The sequence below is a fragment of the Globicephala melas genome, chromosome 4 (genome assembly GCF_963455315.2).
Source record: "Globicephala melas chromosome 4, mGloMel1.2, whole genome shotgun sequence".
NCBI lineage: Eukaryota > Metazoa > Chordata > Mammalia > Artiodactyla > Delphinidae > Globicephala > Globicephala melas.
Window position 1 is genome coordinate 53,848,532 of NC_083317.1, and position 19,581 is coordinate 53,868,112.

A 19,581-nucleotide genomic window follows, 5' to 3' on the forward strand; every position below is an offset into this window, starting at 1 on the left:
AAATGTTAAGAAGATATAAAGTTTTTTTAGTAAGTGCTTAGAGTTATAAGTAGAACAATTCCTTCCCTGTCATATTCTTTGTTCATCAAAAAGAAACATAATGTTTAAGTGAGATAATAATTTATAGAAATGGATTGCGCAAAACTATAGAAGTCCTTCCTCTGCTAGTCAGTCACCTCTTAGCTGTCAGAAAATGTATGAATTACAGTGGCTTTAACCAACTGGACCAAAAATGACTTCCAAATCGTAATTCAATAACCCAGAACTCTAGCAAGGTAGCCTCATTATAGTTCCCATTTGGAATGTCGGATACAGTATATGAAGAGCTCCTCAAGAAATTAAGGAGGTCACTTATCCTTTTCCCAAAAATACTTTACATGGTAACTTGTGCAAAATAAATATAATACTTTTTAATACAGTACAAAATGAACACTCAGAGAGATTTGAGGGACAGAATCTGGAATGCTGGAAGTGATCATACTACTGTATCCTGCAGTGGTCAGTATACATCTGGAGCCCTGAATACCCAGTGGCTACCACACCTTTAGAGGTAAGTAGATGACCTGGAAGGCACTAATGGGAGCAAGAGGGAGAAGAGGCTTGAGAAACAGCAGATTTATACAGTGATGTTTAACTTGAAGAACAGAAGTTTCTGAAAAACCTTAATTACCTTAATAAGTAAGAAGGACCTTTCTATCACAGAATCAGACTTATTTTTTGTGCCCCAAAGAGTAAAGCTAACACCAATAAATGAAAGTTACAGGAAGACAAATTTTGATTTGTCTTAAAAGAGATTCCTAAAAATCAAGTTAGTAATTGTGAATTGTCCCTGGAAATGTTCATGCAAAGACTTGCAACTACTTGACAAGAGTATCTTGGTTATCTTTACAGCCCTAGTGCATAGCAGAGATACTCCCATGTAATAACTGACTAATACGTATTTGATAAATCAAGGGAAATTCAAACAGACCCTTCTAAACCTAGGATACCAGTATTTTGGGATTCCAAAAGAAACTCAACTACGAGACACTATTTTCCTTTCAATGGGTCACATTATCATAATTTTCTTTATGCTGGATGCATACCCCTCAGGAAAATAAAGAAGGACCCCAAACATCTCAGTTTGGATATCCAAGGTAATACCACATAGTAATAAGTGTAAAATGTGAAACACTTAAGTTCAAAAGTTCAAATACATATATTTACACATATACTTAACCCCTCTAAAATTCCCCTTATTCAAGGCAAAAGTGAGCTGCAACTTATCAAACCTTTACCACATACATTAAGCTCAGTGCTTTCATATTCATTCAAAAGCATTTCTTGAATGCTGACCATATGCCAGACATGTCTAACACTGTCAACCAATTTAGTGAGGTAGGGATTAATATCTTCACTTGAAGGCCAAAGGAGTTATGTAACTTGTCCAAGTTCAGGCCACCACTAGCCCATACAGAGCATTTGTGCAAACAAAAAAAACAAGGTACCTCTTCCTCAAGACATTTTACTTCCATTTGCCAGAAAATGTATCATAATATACTAATTTTATCTGAACAAGAAACTTGACTGCCCTCTGCCATAAAATTGTCTCAATAAATATTCAAATTGATAAGTCTATGATATAAACAGTGTGCACCTTAGATCAGTTTCTTTGTACAGTGCACAATTTACTCAATGGTAAGTGACAATCCCATCAGACCCATATGAGATCTAATAAACGTAGCATCAGGGATTTTACTCTGAAGTACTACCATTAACTCCCACCCTAAATGGGAATCATCAAGAATTTCATGTGAATTACATAATCCTCTGGCGGCATATGATTGCTGTCTCCTTTCTGCACTGTTTCATACTCAAAGCACTTCTGAAATGTATTTAGGTGGACATAAACCCACTGAAAACACAGAAAGCAACAAATGCTAGATGAACGAGAAGGGTTCCTCAGAAAGCTCATCGTCAGCATCTCCCAAATAAGAACTGCTTCTCTAAAGCCTGATTTTTACCTACCAGGCAAATTGAAAAATATTATTGATTAATATAAAGTAACTGTTCTCATAAATGTCGAGCAAATACTCACTTGGAACCTGAAGACCTTAATTATAACAAAAATGATTTTAATCAGATTCCACTAAGAGGGAATCTTAGTGCTTCAGATCAAAGTCAAGCCAAAGTGCTTCAGATCAATGTTCAGTCTAATTCTGGAAGAAAGATATTTAGATAACAAGGGTTTTTACGAAAAGATGTTGCCTCTTCCTAGAGGAAGATATTCCAGTGTGAAACAGCCTTGACACCTAGTGAAAATAAAAATGTCTTCAGAAAGAACAATGTTATGTTTGTGTATGTGGTGCTTTAAATTCATCCAAACCTCCCTTGTTGGGTCTCTATTATGTTTCACGTTTTGTGTCAGAGGCTGAGAACACAATGATGATCAAATCCAGACCATGCTCTGCTCTCATTCCAGCAGGCAAAATTAATGTAAAAAAGGAAAGTGTGACAACTGCTACAATAGAGATCTAGACAAAATGTAACAGACCCACTTGTTCTTGCCTTGATTTGTTCTCTGAACATGATTTCTTGGAATTTAGGTAAATAGAGCTCACAAAATTTTAAGTATGCTTTATAATTAACGTAAAGCCCAATCACTATCATCATATCTGGCACACAGTAAATACATAATAGATGTGGAATGAATAAATAAATGAACTTTCCAGCTTACAAATTAGAGTTGGGCCATAAGCAAACATCCCCATCAATTATAAAAGATGTGTTCATGAATACAAAATATTTTTAAAAAGCCAGAAGCCTAAGGCAATTTGAATTGAGAGAAGAGACCATCTAAAATACAAACCTCATACTGGCCAGCCTAAAACATACATAAATTATTTCCTATACCTCTTAGGCTATTTAATGATATATTTTCAGCATCTCAGCAGCACATTTATTTTCATTTTCCAAGTCATGTGGGCTATTGTTTTTGTCCTAAATCCCAACCATATCTATCAATATGGCTTTGGCAAGAGTGATCAATTATGAGGAGCTCTAATAATTTCCATTGTTTTCAGCCATCCAGACAGAGATCTGGGTTTCAAAGCAACACAGAGATAGGGACAGAGACAGGCAGATTGCTTCCTGTACAGAGGGGGATCTATATTCATGAATTCCAACTTTTTGGTGGATAATTTGAGAAGGTCTGTACCTTCAACAGTTTCAACCACTCCACCCTATACTAACCAAGCCTCCCCAAAGACACTTCACTGAAATAGAAGCAAGACGCTATCTACCTTACTTTTTCTTCTAATTCTGTGCTTTCGGACTTCTTTTTATTCCTCTCACATTCTATTATAAATAACTCGAGGATGGAACACAGTCTGTGCTGTTCTCCCTCATCAGCACCTAGCCCAGCACCATATGCAATGAAGCACTTATAAAATGCCTTGTGACGGTTGACTAGACATGAAGCCACCGCACATATGAAACTCAGAAGCTGGCGCTTTTTTTTAAACATGCTTTTAGGCAATGCCTGATGTGAAGAAGAGTCACAAAATACTAAAATTAAAAGAAGCCTTTACGCTATTTAAACTACAGTTCCTGTCAACTATTTGTTGAACCCTGTGAGCTTCTTCCATACTAATTTCCACACGACCACTTACCAGAAAACAGTTCCAAACTTTCTAGGTGGAGTCCATGGGACTTGAGACGGGAAAGAAAGAAGAACATAAACCTACTCTACAGCTTGCACCCTCCGGCCCGGTACGAAGGTGGTGCGCCTGCACCCCAGAGGGTGACGCCCTGGCCTTTCCCTCAATTTCTCCTCCTGCAGGGCACTCGGCACTCAGGAGGCCGAGCTGCCAGCAAGACGGGCCCAAGATTGTCTACAGCCACAGAAAAAATGGTGGAAAAGTCACCCTTGCCATTTCCAGAAAGAGCGATCTATGGCTTTCTTTGCTGTTAAGCTCCCAATTTTGGTGCACACTATATCTCATGTGGCCTTTTATTCCTGAATCTTGGTTGAACACCTTAGGCTTAACCTATTGGCCTCAAAAATATCAGGCAGTTGCATTGCCTGTCTACCTCATTACTACTATAGCAATCCGTTACATAGTCTTATTTGGAATAAACATGATGAGTACCTCCCCACTCAACTCCATTCATGTAATCACAGATAACGATGCTAAAAATCAACAGCAGAAGAAATACCAAGAGGCCATCTAGCATTAGAAGATATTTCTATTAGTGAAATAAACTAAATATTCCTTCTTGCAACCAAAGAACTTTACACCAAAAACTGAATTGTATGTAGACTAACACCAAGCATTTATTATTTTTGACATAATATTGATCATAATTATTTTGACTATCTTTCTTATTAATATCCAGTATTATTAATAATCCAGTATTAATATCCAGTATTGAAATGTAAAAAGAAAAAAAGTTAGTTGAATGTCTCTTAGATTAAGTTCCATTCATATTGTAAATGTTCTCAAATATTAGACATTAATGGAATACTGCATTACTAGATATAGATAACTTCATAGTACAACTACATATAGATACTATATAAGAAAACTACATATATAGAATACTCTATAGTATAACATAGTATACTTGCAGAGAAGATCCACTTCTCAGTAACCCAATGAAATTCTGGAACCATTTATGCTGACGGTTTTCTTAGATACTGGCATTCAATACAATTTAAGTAGAACAATTAAATAGGAGCAGACAATTTGGGTTACACCATTAAGGTGGCAAAAAGCATGTTCCAATATACTATGAATTTTGTACAGTGAAACACTGATAAGTTAGTTCTTGATTCAAAAAGAAAATAAGTTTCAGCTTCCTTTTGAAAAACAGGCATCATCATTGCTCGCTACCTATCTTCAGGTTTCTACCAAATCTTCAGTAGGTTGCATGTACTCAGATCTGATAAGAATCGCACAGGCAGAAATGTTGAAAATTCATATGTTTTGGCAACTTACGATAATCTTTAAAAAGAGATTCAGGAGTGGCAGAGTCAAGATGGAGGAGTACACGGCACAAGCCTTGCCCCTGGCGCAATGTGGACGACTGTGATGGGGTCTTTACGATGGGAGCCATAGGTGGTGGGATCTTTCAAGCAAAGGTTTTCGCAATTCTCGGGTGGGAGTAAACCACAGACTATGAGGGAATCTGACAGCTATTAGAACCAGGGCTCTGCAGTTGGGAGGTAGCTTTGCAGTTTGGGGAGGTCTGTTTTCCATGACTGACTGCAGTATGGTTCACGTCAGAGGGAAAGAAGACCCCTGGAACTGCATCACGAGTGGTGCCTTAACAGGAGCCATCCTGGCAGCAAGAAATGGACCAGTGGCCATGGTTGGGTCAGCCGCGATGGGTGGCATTCTGCTAGCTCTCATCAAAGGAGCTGGTATCTTGTTGACCAGATGTGCCTCTGCCCAGTTTCCCAACAGCCCTCCGTTTGCTGAAGACCCCTCCCAGCTGCCTTCATCCCAGTTACCATCCTCACCTTTTAGGGACTATCAACAATACCAATAGGACCTCTCTCCCAGGACTTCTTTAACAGAATGAGCTGCAGTTCAAGGAAGGATTTCAGAAGATCAAGTTCAGTCTGTTTTTAAAACTGTAGGTGGGACAACTATGGCCAAATAGGCTATGAAGAGACATTTAGCACCTTTTTCTATTTAAGGGAACGTGGGAGATCAGTGGAACAGAATAGAAAGCCCAGAGATAAACCCATGCACATATGGTCACCTTATTTTTGATAAAGGAGGCAAGAATATACCATGGAGAAAAGACAGACTCTTCAGTAAGTGGTGCTGGGAAAACTGGACAGCTACATGTAAAAGAATGAAATTAGAACACTCTCTAACACCATACACAAAAATAAACTCAAAATGGATTAAAGACCTAAATGTAAGGCCAGACACTGTCAAACTCTTAGAGGAAAACATAGGCAGAACACTCTATGACATAAATCACAGCAAGATCCTTTTTGACCCACCTCCTAGAGAAATGGAAATAAAAACAAAAATAAACAAATGGGACCTAATGAAACTTAAAAGCTTTTGCTCAGCAAAGGAAAAGACGAAAACAAGATGAAAAGACAACCCTCAGAATGGGAGAAAATATTTGCAAATGAAGCAACTGACAAAGGATTAATCTCCAAAATTTACAAGCAGCTCATGCAGCTCAATATCAAAAAAACAAACAACCCAATCCAAAAATGGGCAGAAGACCTAAAGAGACATTTATCAAAAGAAGATATACAGATTGCCAACAAACACATGAAAGGATGCTCAACATCACTAATCACTAGAGAAATGCAAATCAAAACTACAATGAGGTATCACCTCACACCAGTCAGAATGGCCATCATCAAAAAATCTACAAACAATAAATGCTGGAGAGGGCGTGGAGAGAAGGGGACCCTCTTGCACTGTTGGTGGGAACTTAAATTGATACGGCCACTATGGAGAACAGTATGGAGGTTCCTTAAAAAACTAAAAATAGAACTACCATACAACCCAGCAATCCCACTACTGGGCATATACCCTGAGAAAACCATAATTCAAAAAGAGTCATGTACCACAATGTTCATTGCAGCTCTATTTACAATAGCCAGGACATGGAAGCAACCTAAGTGTCCATGAATGAATAAAGAAGATGTGGCACATCTATACAATGGAATATTACTCAGCCATAAGAAGAAATGAAATTGAATTATTTGTAGTGACCTAGAGTGTGTCATACAGAGTGAAGTAAGTCAGAAAGAGAAAAACAAATACCGCATGCTCACACATATATATGGAATTTTTTTTTTTTAAATGGTTCTGATGAACCTAGTGGCAGGACAGGAATAAAGACGCAGACGTAGAGAATGGACTTGAGGACACGGAAGGGGCAAGGGTAAGCTGGGACGAAGTGAGAGAGTGGCATGGACATATATACACTACCAAATGTAAAACAGATAGCTAGTGGGAAGCAGCCACATAGCACAGGGAGATCAGCTCGGTGCTTTGTGACCACCTAGAGGGGTGGGATAGGGAGGGTGGGACGGAGGCTCAAGAGGGAGGGGATATGGGGATATATGTATATGTATAGCCGATTCACTTTGTTGTAAAGCAGAAACTAACACACCATTGTAAAGCAATTATACTCCAATAAAGATGTTTAAAAAAAAAAAAGATTCAAGTACTTACATGGTGGAATTTTTGTGTTCTAGTTTTTCTCATTTAAAAAGTTTCTTATTACCCCTTAGAGTTTGAATACAAAAAATATATTTCTAATACTTCCATCTAGGTCTAGATAAATTCCCCTTAATTTCACTCTTTTCCTCTGTTGAAATCAAATGTGCATCTAGTTTACATAGGCACAGGATAGTACTAAGGCAACTAGTAAGTGCTCATACTTCATTCAGCAGATATTTATTACAAATACATGCAAACTTTGTATAAAGTGCTGGAGTACTAGGGGTTGTGCAAAGATAAATTAAAAGGACAATCAGCTTTCCTGATTTGTAATTTAAACAAAATGAATACAAATAAAATAAAATAGTAAAGAGAAGAAATGGAATGACATGGAACGGAATGAAAGGGAATAAAATGATAAAGTGAAAAGGAATGGGAAATTATTTTTCTACTCTTGGCTCCTTCTTATGTGATTATCATACTGTTGTTCTACATTTTGCTAAACTACTATAAAAAGCTTAAAGGCAGAGTCTATCATATTTTTCACCATATCTTTAACATCTGCCATAGTGGAAAATACACATTTAAGTGAGTAAGTAAACAGTAAAATATCACACAGGAGAAACAAAATTCTGTAAGCACTAAAACCAACACTGTGAACGTATCTACCTCAAGTATTAAGGAATCAGCTTATTGTTATCTGAAATAAATGATGTAAATGTTTTCTCAAATTTTTATCTTAGAATTCATCATTCGTGCCTTTGAGGTGGGGACTTCAGAAGTTAGAAACGACATTCTTAGTGGTATTTACAGCCAAAACTAAATCTTTCAACAGTAGTTCAGGCTGGATTTCTAGGTTTAGCATAACAGGATGTAATTTCGTATATAAATATGCATGTGATTTTCTAAATATTAAAAGATTCTTCTCTAGTCATGCTCCTCATGGAGAGAGTCTAAGCAAAAACAAAATGCTGAAACAAGGCCCCTAGTTTTTAAATTGCTTTTACTGAGTGGAGGGGATCCTGGCACCTAATTACCTAATCCCACTGGAAGAACTGGCATGCAGGAACTAGCAGCCCATGGTTGCTAGAGTTATGAAACCTGGAAAAAATAACATGAAACTCCTATGCTCAAACACACATATTTGCACATGGGCTAACTTTCATCCAGTAGACAGCCCAGACCTCTTTAGAAATTGCAGAGTAAATCAGGAAATTAGCTCCAAGGATTATATGCTTCTACTCTGCTTCAGGGGCCCCAATTCACATCATAATGGTTCTGAGAAGTTTTCATGACCAAACCCAAGAACAAGGAGGCAGAAGACCTGAAGGTTCGCAAATGACCCATCCACCCTCTTCTGTGGAGACAAAACAGTTTCTATCCAACACCCTCAGAGGAATGCGAATGATCTGTTCAGGACTGAACTGCTTTACCCTCGCTGTATGTAAATTACTCATTACCCCCTCCTTTTGTACATTTTGCCCTCCATTTTCCCTGCTTACTTCACCACTTTTTCTCCGAGCTACCTCAATTGCCTTGTGCTTTGCTCTCTTCAGAAACTTAAAAAGGAAACTAGATTCATTAGCCAAATAACAGAATCATACATTTCTTTTTGATCTATTGGGGAGTAGGGAAGATGCTTTGGGATTTCTCTGATATTCAGCTTTTTAGAAAACAATTCCTTAAATTATTGTTTTAAATATTTGAACTGCTTCGTCTAATTTTCTCTGATGGCACGCTAAATTAGACTAAAACATGAAACGTTTTGAAAACCTATTTCTGTTGTCAGTGCTTCCACAAGAACAGCAGGGGGCAATAGCACACCAAGAATTGTGGAAACTGTCTCAGGCTCTAAGAAACACTGTTGAATTGCTGCACTGGGTCTGTGTACCCCAAGGCGATGATCTCAGCTCTCAGATGAAGTCTTTTGTTTTCTGTCCTATTTTACAATGCACTGTTCAGTTTTCTATGAGTTGTGACTTATTCAGACAGCATTTCACTGACAGTTTAGCTTAAGAAAAAAAAAAAAGGTGAAGGAGAAAAAAAAAAAAGGAAAGAAAATTAAAGTGCAGCAAAATGAAACACAAAAAGACAAGGAAGAAGTAATCCTGCATGTATTGAAAGTTTGTCCCTTCTCTGTTCCCATCCACTGGAATCTTAAACATTGTTTTCCTGGATTACAGACTTAATTCACCCTTAACCCTTCCCTCATAGATGCACTCATTTCATTCTACCTTCTCTGTCATACAGTTTTCTGTTAAAACAACGTATTTCTTTATAAAAAGAACAAACTGTTTTAAGCTGAATATTTTTTAAAAGAATTCAAAAAACTGTGTGCTCGCCTTTGGTCAAGCATCTCTGTATAGAATTTTAATGTTTTTCTGCTTTTTAAACATTTATTAGTCAAGATACATTTCATTGCTATGTTTCAATAAAGTTTTCCCCTGTAAATTCACGCCTTCAGCTAAACAGCAAAAAGCTGCAGTTGTGAAGCTATATCTGATGAGTTTGGGGGTAGAATATAAAGTAGAAACTGTAACATCAGAGATTTGAGGAATATATTCAAGGATCATTTCCACTGCATTGGAAGGTGTTTCATACTCCAACCTTCAAAACCAGCAGAGATTAAACTATTTCATGCATAATTTGAGTTGCACCCCAAAATATAAAACCCATAAGACTGGCTTCTTTCTCCCACCTAGGCTGGAATTCCCAGAGTTACTAATGCATTCTCACAGAGTTATTAGTTTATGACTGTGGAATGGCAGAAGTAATATTATTTCAACATCTGGCACTAAAATTCCTCGTCAAGGGATAGTCCTTTCCCTCCCTGAGACTGAGGGCTCTATCTGATACCCTCGACTTTATCCCCTCTGGCCTGTCTCCTACTATTCTCCTGCACACAGCGCTCCAGTCACACCAGCCTCCTTGCTGTTCTCTGAAAACACACCAAGTAATCTTGTGCCTCAGGCCTTGCAGTTCTCTCAGTCAGGGTAAGTCTTAGCCCACTTATCCAAACGACTCATTCCTTCACCTACTTCAAGAGTTTGTGCGAAAGTCACTTTCTCCCTGAGGCTCTCCCTGACCACTTACTTAAAATAGAAAACTCCCCCCTAGCATTTCCTACTCTCCTCCCCCTCCTTTATCTTCCTCAATAGCACTTACCATCATCAAATATTATATGCTACATCTTACATATAATAAAGATGAGCTACTGAAACCAAACGTATCTACCAACAGAGGGCTTAACCCCCCTACTAAATGGACAAAACAGTTGATTCCAAAGCAAAACCCAACTCTTTGCTGCACATAAAAGACAAAGACACACCTAAAACAATTCAGAAATGCTAACAATGAAAGGATGCACAAAGGTATACCAAGAAAATACAAAGAAAGAATTGAGATTTTGAAATCCAACTAAGTAGAATTTAGACCCAAACCTATTAACAAGTCAAAGAGCACTTTACAAATGCTAAATGCTACAATTCACAGTGAAAATAAAATATTTATAAAATATGCAGCAAATAACACAGTAGCTTCTTTCATTTAGCAGAAACTACGGGAGACTCAAAGAGACTAGAAATACATAAATAATAGCAGACTTTAGTATACCTCCCTTGGTCCAAGACCAAAAATGGTACCAAAAACCATTTATAATAATTGATTCCATAATTACAGAGACATCTATACTTCAATAAATTACATAAAGAAAAGTACAAATAATATTCTCCATCAACAAGATGATAAAAGTATGAATCCATAACAATCAAAACATAAGAAAATCTTCCCACTGTGAAATTTAAAATGTTTCTATTAAACTTAGCTTGACTCAAGGAAAAAATAACAACTGATAATGAAATTTTCTAGAAACAAATAATGAAAACATGATATCAGAGTTTACAGGATACTGCTAAAGAGTGTTTAGAAAAAGATTCATAGATTTAAATATTTGTATCAATAAAAATGAGAGAAAATGAGATAGACATTATCCTCAAAAAGTTAGAAATATTTAAGACTTGTTTTTTTTTTTCTCCCTACTTTGGACTTAATTTTCTTTTTAATTAAGCAACCTAGATTTGAAAACAACCTGAAACAAATAAACTTAGTTGTATCAAACTGCATTTAGCACTTTTATAAATTCATTATAACTTTGGTTCTGTTATTTTGAAACTAACATATATTATGGGGAAAAGTAAATAAGCAATTATGTTAACATTATTAGGAACCATGCTTTTCAGCAGAAAAGAGATTCTATAAAATTAAATAAGTAAAAAATTCTATAACCTTTCATTAGAATTGGAGTATCAGCACAAAGTTATGATTTATTTTTCTTTGAAAAACCACATATTTCCTAGATCTGTATTAAAATGTCTGAGAAGTAACAACAAGCCTTTTAGCCATGAACATCCTACATGCACAGACTGTGGTCAACAAATACCATTTTCACTGAAAGCAATGAAGTCTCCTTTGAGAAATGGCTGATTCTAGGTCTGGAGCAGTAAATGAGACTGTTCCAATACGAGACTGGGACTCTTTAAAGTATCCAAAAGCAAGGAAGCTATCAAGACATTTGCAGTTATCAAATGAACACAGAAGCCAAAGATGGGCAATTTGAGCTTTAAAATGAATAATCACTGCAATTATATAAAAGCGTAAATAGAGATGCCAATAGAATCAATGCAAAACTAGAAGCAATAGGAAATTCAATATGAGAGCGAGATACAAAATTACATGTAGAAATCGATGTCTTCATATGTTTAAGCAATAAGTGATTATAGGGGAAAATAGAAGAGATGACCCCATTTACATTACCAACAAAAATGAAAAAATATCCTAGGAGTAAATGTTATAGGAACTGTGCAAAACCTGTATGAGAAAAACTTTAAAGCTTTCCTGAAAGATAGAAAACTGTGACTTGAATAAAAGGAAAAATAAACCTTGCTCCTCAATTGAATAATGCAAAATCATAAATTAATGCCAATTTTCAAAGTGTTTTTCACACAGCTAGTTTCTGTAGTTTACATGGAAAAAATAAATAAGCAAGATTATTTCCCCCCAAAACAGGAAATCAAAATAAGAAACCAGCAATAAGGCAGGCCTAGCTCTACCAGATATTAGAACATATTATACAGTTTCTATAATTAAAACAGTATAATATTAGCACTTGAGTAGACAATCAGATCAATAGAAAAAAATAGTAAATATAGATGTAGAGCCACGTACAATGTGGAAATTTATGTATGTGATAAAAGTGGTATCTCAAATCACTGCGAAATAAATGGGCTTTTGAAAATTAAATGTTGTTAGAACAGCTAAATAGGTCTGTGAAACAGAAAACATCGGATATAACATCACTTAAGTGGAATTCCAGCCAGAAAAGCCAAAAAATTCAACGTCAATCTTTCAACGAGGACCAATTTGAGTATCCAAATTGAAGGGCATTCTGTTAAACCACTGGTCTGAACTTTCCCAAAAAAGTCAATGCCAGAAAAAAAAAAAAAAAACAATCAGCAAAAAAGGCTGAGGAAGTAGTCTAAACTGAAGGAAGCTCAAGAGACTTTATGACTAAAATCGACACGTGATCCTTGTTATATCCTGGATTTTTATTCTACAGACAACAACAGGGTAAGCAAGGATTTGGGGTGGCGTGGGGGGACAATGGAGGGAATTCTAATATGGACTATATATTAACTTAGAGTAATGTAACAACGTTTAGTGCATTCCGCCTCCCCAGGTCTGAAAAGCCTAGGGATACATTTCCTAAAGACACAGCACTGATCCTATAGGCCAGTAGTCCGCAGTTGGGGCGATTTTGCCCTGCCCCGCCCTCCCCACACCCACGTGATAATGTCTGAAAACATTTTGGGTTGTCACAAGTTGGGGAGGGGAGAGCCGGGTGCTACTGGCATCCAGCAGCGTGTGAAGGCCAGGAGTGCTACTGAACACTGTACAATGCCCACGACAGCCCCACTCCCCTCACTACAAAGAGACTGCACGCCAAAATCAACAGCGCCACAGTTGATAAACCTTGATGTAGGAGAATCCCTTATTCTCAGGGGACAGTACTGCGATATTAGGCTGAATTAAATGAAATGGTCTGCCGCGCAGGTCAAATATTGGTAACATTTAAGGGTGAAGGGTTATGACGTCCACAACTCACTCTCAAACTGTTCAGCAAAACACACTGTACATGTCCTTCCGCCCTGCTTTCCTCCTCCCTCGGGTACCGAAGCAGGGTCGTACTCCTCCTAGCGCGGACGGACCCGCCGAGCCTGCGCGGTGGGAGGACCCTGCGAGCGACCACTGCGCAGGCGCTAGGTGGCAGCCACGCCCACGCGGCGCTTCTCCAAAAGTTAACAGAGGTGGGGCAGACCTCGCAGTCACCTCGGCTGCCTGGAGCAGAGGAGAGAAGAGAAAGCTCCCAAGAGGGCTCCGCTGTCTTCTCCAGGAGTGACGACGCTGCTTTCCCAGTTGAACCCCGCCCCCTCCTCTGCGATCCGCTGCGGGCTGCACGGAGCATCGCTTATCCTTTGGAGCCCTCTGCCAGGAAGAGCACGTTGCGTGAGGCCGCTGGTGCCTGGCCATTCCCGTGCAGGCTGGATTCTCCAGAGGTGAGCTTTCACACTCTGCTTAGTGGATTCTGACTTAATTTCTGACGAGCCTGGGCAGTACTACAGCTCGTGACCACTGACCGAAAATGCCCGGGCAGGCTCATTCCACACCGGGCTTCTCGCCAACAACAGCTTACCCAGGTAACATTTTTAAATACCTTAAAAATTTTCAGCCTAGAGTTTCTTAATCAAGGAGTTGACAGACTTTTTCTGTAAAAAGCCAGATAGCAAATATTTTAGGATTTGCAGGGCAGGAACAGTCGCCTCTGTCGCTTTTTTTTTTTTTTTTTTAACAACCTCATAAAAATGTAAGGAAAAAAACCCCGCTCTTAGCCTCGGGCTTTACAAAAACATGGGGATTACTATGATTAGATTACAGTCTTTCAGTTTACCCAGCACGGAGGCTAGAGCTTAAGTCTCTGGTCCAACCACAGTTCTGCAGTAAAGACTCAGGTTCCAGGAGGACCACGACCCAACCGGGCTTACTGGGCGCCACCTACTGAGGCTTAGTTTACTATCTTTTGGGCCCCTACACCTGCACCTCTGCTCTTCTCTGCTGAGTGGCCGTTGAGTTCCTGGCAGTCAGGAGGGCTGCCAGGATATCCCCAGACAAGCAGCCACACCCTCCTTCACTCTAAAATGACAATCCCTTCCTATCTGGGAGCAAAAACCAAAGTCCTCACACTGTGATTAAATGAGTATAAACAATACAAGATCTCAGACAATTGTATTTATATAGCATTTTTTCTATTGATAGATGTAATATATTTATGTCCACTCTGGTAATTTGGAAAATACGGAAAAGCATACGGACAAAAATTAAAATTCAGCATACTCCCAACCCACAAAAATGAACTATCAAAATGTTTCTGTATTCTTCTAGTCCAGCTTTTCAATGCATATTAATAGGACAACTTACTGAACTGGATTTCTAAAAAATTTTTCTTAATAAACTTTTGTTGAATTACAAAATCCAAAAATGTGGTGAAACTGTAAATAAACAGTTCAATAAACTTTCAAAGATTAACACAAACATAACCTCGCAGCTGCCACCCAGATCAAGAAATAGACCATGCTCAGTCAAGGGCAACTTCTCCCCAAATATAACCATAATCAAAAGATTAGTTTTGTCTTTTCTTTAATTTCACATGAAATGAATTATTCAGTAAATATTCTGTAGTATTTTATTTCTTTCCATATTACATTTGAGATTCATCCACTGTTGCATGTAACAGGTCTGTATTTTATTATATGCTGTATGGCACTTAATTGTGTGAATATGCTGCAGTTTATCGTTTATACTGTTATTTTTTAAATTTCAGCTATATTAAGTTATAATTCCTATACCATACCATTTTCATCCATTTAAAATGTACAGTTTAATGTTTCTTTAGTATATTCACAGGTAAGTGCAACCATTGACAGGCACAGTCTGTTTTAGAACATTTTCATCACCTCAGGACAACTCCATATTCTTTAGCTGTCACTCCCCTACCCTGCATCCTCTCCAGCCCTAAGCAACCACTAATCTATTTTTTGTCTCTATAGATTTGCCTATTCTAGATAGTTCATAAAAATGGAGTCATATATCTTTTGTGGCTGGTTCCTTACACTGATCCTGAATATTCATGTTATTTCCAGGTTTGCAGCTATTGCAAATAATACTGTTGTGAACATTACTATACTAATCAGCATATTATGTGTATCTAAAGCTATATATGTATCACATAGATACATATTTCTCTTGGGATATATACCTAAAAGTAGAATAGCTCCAACATAGGTTACGTTTATGGTTAGCTGTAGTTGACAGTGCCAAACAATTGTCCAAATTTACACTCCACCCGCAGCGTGTGTGACTTTTCATTGCTCCACACCCTCACCAACATTTGGTGGTTGTGTGGTTTCACTTTACACTTTTTGATGACTAATGAAAAAAAGCACCTTTTCATGTAATTATTAGTCCTTTGAATATGCCCTTTAGTAAAATGCCTTTTGGTTCTTTATTCCATTTTTGGTGAGGTTGTCTTTTTCTGTTTGATTTAAAGTGAGTCCATTTTCATTTATGAGTACTGCAAACAAACAAACAAACACTTTTCCTAATCTGTGACTTGCATTTTAACCATCTCATTGTTAAATTTTAATGACTGTAAATTTTAAACTTTTATTGAAGTCTAACTTTTCAATCTTCTTTTATGGTTAGTACCTTTGCTATCCTAAGAAACCATTGCCTACAAGGACCTTCTCCTGTTTTACCATCTAAAAACATAATGTTTGGGGGACTTCCCTGGTGGTCCAGTGGTTAGGACTCCACACTTCCACTGCAGAGGGCAAGGGTTCGACTCCTAGTCAGGTAATTAAGATCCCACATGCCATAAATTAAAAAAAAATTAATTAATTAAAAATAAAACATAATGTTTTTCTTTGAATCTTTAAATCTACTAACCACATAGGATTGATTTTGGAGTATGGTGTGCAGTTAAGTGTTAATTTTTTTTTCATATAGCTATCCCGCTGACCCAGGTGCTCTTCTTGAAAGACTATTCTTTTCCCACTGCCCTGCAGTGTCACCTTTCTCATAAATCAATAGAAACATAAATCAGTACAGATCCTGCAATTAATAGACAAGGTCTTTAGCCATGATAAACATGTTAAGGAATCTTACTAAAACAAGATGTAATATGTGAAGAAGTAGAGAATTTCGAGAGAGATACGGGTAATATTTTTTTATGAGATGGAAATCCTACAACTGAAAAATATAATATCTGAAATTATTTGATAGGTTATCAGTAGGTTGGACACAGTCATGAAAGCATCATTAAACTTGAAGACAGGTTGCTAGAAATCATCCGAATATAAGTGCACTGAGAAAAAAATATTTTAAATAAAGCATCAGTGACTGATGGAACAGCATCAAATGGCCTAACATACATGAAACTGAACTCCTGAAAAGCAAGGAGAGAGAGCCTGGGGCAGAAAAATATTTGAAAAAAAAATATTAGCAAAAGCTTTCCAAAATTGATCAACTATATTTTATCCAGGACATTTACTTGTTTTCAATGGGGAGTGGATCCCAATAACCTAGCTTACCATGAATGGAATTTAGAAGTTAGCATACATCTACACGAATGAGCAGCAGGGCATTTTAAAGACACACAAAATGTGGAAAAATACTCTGTTGGTTGGAACTGTCCCGAGCATTACTGTACTTTGCGCATAAATGTTGCCTACCCATTCATAGTAATACCCCAATCATAGTAATACCAAAATGTCCTCCCAGTTTTTCAAAATATCCCCTCGGTGCATAGTATGGCCCTACATCCATCGAGAACCCCTCTCTCACATGATCTGCCACTGCCTCCTTTCCTCCTTGCCCCATGCCCTTTCTAACCTCATCTCTAATGCTCACATCTCGCAAACCACACTGGCATCTTTCCATCTCAGGGCTTTTGGGATGGCTTTTCTCACTTCCTGAATGGTTCTCCCCCAGACATCCACATGACTGACTCTTTTCTCCTCCTCAGGTCTTTGTTCAAACATCATTTTCTCAGTAAGACCTAGAAATTAAAACAAAACAAAAAACTTGCGAGTTCATTCCCCCATCCCCAATTTATTTTTATATGTAGCCTTTATTTGAAATGCTATGGGGTTTTTTTTGTTTTTGTTTTTGTGGTACGTGGGCCTCACACTGCCGTGGCCTCTCCCGTTGCGGAGCACAGGCTCCGGATGCGCAGGCTCAGCAGCCATGGCTCACGGGCCCAGCCGCTCCGCGGCATGTGGGATCTTCCCGGACCGGGGCCCGAACCCGCGTCCCCTGCATCGGCAGGCGGACTCTCAACCACTGCACCACCAGGGAAGCCCAATGCTATGTATTTTAATTATTTAACTTCCTTACTGTCTCACTTTCCGCACCAGTAGAATATAAGTTCTGGTGAAGACGGAGGGGGATTTAACTAATCTTGTTCTCTGTAGTGTCTTCAGTACCTTAAATGAGTAAAAAATTATAACTGATAACATTTTTCTCAGGGCTGGCATGTGGGCAACCTTAATTTATTCCTAATAACCTCTAAATCTTTCAAGGTACTTCTTCAGTTTTTCATGAATAAGAAAGTCCTGACAGTATTCCAGTAATTTTTAAATGTTTAAGGTATGTCTGAGTGTCTTAGCAAAAAGGATTACAGCAGTAAAAGCTCCAGCTTTTTACCAAAGAGAATAAGAAATGTGATATGGTTGTTTCCAAAGCAACGAAAAGCTTTACCTCATTAAGTAGACTGAGGGTTTCTCCTTATTAGATTGAAATATCCAATCAAATAGCTGAGGGCTGCCTCACAAAGAAAAAACACTTAGAGCTGTCATCACAAAGAAATTTGCCTATTCAATTATAAGCTAATTTGTACCAACTTCTTTCTTCAGGCGTTCAGGCATCAGGATCGATGATGAACTTTCAAAAAGGAAAAGGATGGAAAATCATCGAACTTACCATGAACTGTGCTCCCTTAAGTGTTTCCTTATAGCATGTGCAGAGTCAAGGGAAATTATATTCCTGTATTATTTAGTCTACCAACAACCTATTTACCTGCGGTCTTAATCTGGGCTATTCTTGAAAGTAGAGCCTGAAACAAAGGTAGACACATTCTATTTGGGAATGTGATCCCAGGGAACAGGAATGAGACAGAGGGGAGTGAACAGGCGGAAAAGGGAAAGTCCAGACAAAACAAGGTAGTGTCACTGAGTGGTCCACTAGCGTTCATGGCTACTTAGTGCAGAGCCTTCCCAGGATTCTTAACAAACTTTGGCTCAGAACAGTCTGCCTGAGAGACGAAAAGAAGAAGGATTTATCTCTCAGCAGCTATCACCTGTGTGCTGAGGGCTGCTCCCATGGGGCATTAACTCCCCCCTGAGGAGACCCTCACTGGTACTACAGCATCACATGTGCTGCAACAGAGAAGCTTTGGGACAGGAAGCTAGATTCTTGACGCAACCCTGAGATGAGGCACTGACAGCACAGAGCGGGATGAAACCTGCCCAGAGCTGTTAACCAAAGCTGTGGCTGGAATCGGAAGTGGAAGAGATGGGAGACAGTGCACAGGAGGCATCTCATAAGCCTAGAGAATGTGTTGTTAGCCTTGTCTAAATCCATATTCTCTCTTCTTTCTATCATCAAAATTTCATCGTCCAGATCAAGGCTGGCAGAAGGGTTAAATAGGAAGGTTAAATGTATTTCCTAGAAGCTGTATGTTAACAGTTTTAACCTTGAGTGACACTTACAAGAAATAGAAAGTGACCCTAGAACTTGGAAATTTTTAAAATTATTCTACTTGAAATATTTTACCATTGGATAGCAATATTAGATATCTTCTAAACTCATGTAATCTCAGAAGTAATCATGAATTGTTTGGAGAAATAAAATTAATCATTTCTTATATTTCTATTAGCTTTATAAATCAGTGTCATTAATTTTTCCTAAGATATTGTTTTCTACTGTCACATAGACTAGTGATACAGAGCTTACAACCAACAAAGGAAAAATTGGTAGAAACACAGGAAGGAAAAATGTTGGAATAATTTCCATAAGCTAAAGGGTTGGCATTAATATTGGCTGGAATCGGGGAGGCAGGGGGGAAACTGCACATTTTGACTTGGGGTTCCTCTTTTGAAGTTCCATTTTACCAGAAATAATTTTCTCTCTGCCTACATCCACGTGATGTCATCATCATCCTCACTTGTTTGGCCTGGAACTGCCACCAGCAGGAATAAACTTTTGAGTTATTTAATATGGATCGAGG

General features: G+C 38.1%; 1 long non-coding RNA gene and 2 pseudogenes across 1 annotated transcript; all 3 read left to right on the forward strand.

The window, feature by feature from the left end:
- Positions 1–3,889: 3,889 nt before the first annotated feature.
- Positions 3,890–4,289, forward strand: LOC115842107 (phosphatidylinositol N-acetylglucosaminyltransferase subunit P-like; annotated as a pseudogene).
- A 483-nt stretch (positions 4,290–4,772) lies between these two features.
- On the forward strand, positions 4,773–5,532 carry LOC115842160 (mitochondrial import inner membrane translocase subunit Tim17-A pseudogene; annotated as a pseudogene).
- A 7,986-nt stretch (positions 5,533–13,518) lies between these two features.
- LOC115842108 (uncharacterized) lies at positions 13,519–19,218 on the forward strand. Its single transcript, XR_004035087.2, has 2 exons — positions 13,519–13,936; positions 18,209–19,218. It is a non-coding gene; the product is annotated as an uncharacterized lncRNA (long non-coding RNA).
- Positions 19,219–19,581: the final 363 nt, after the last annotated feature.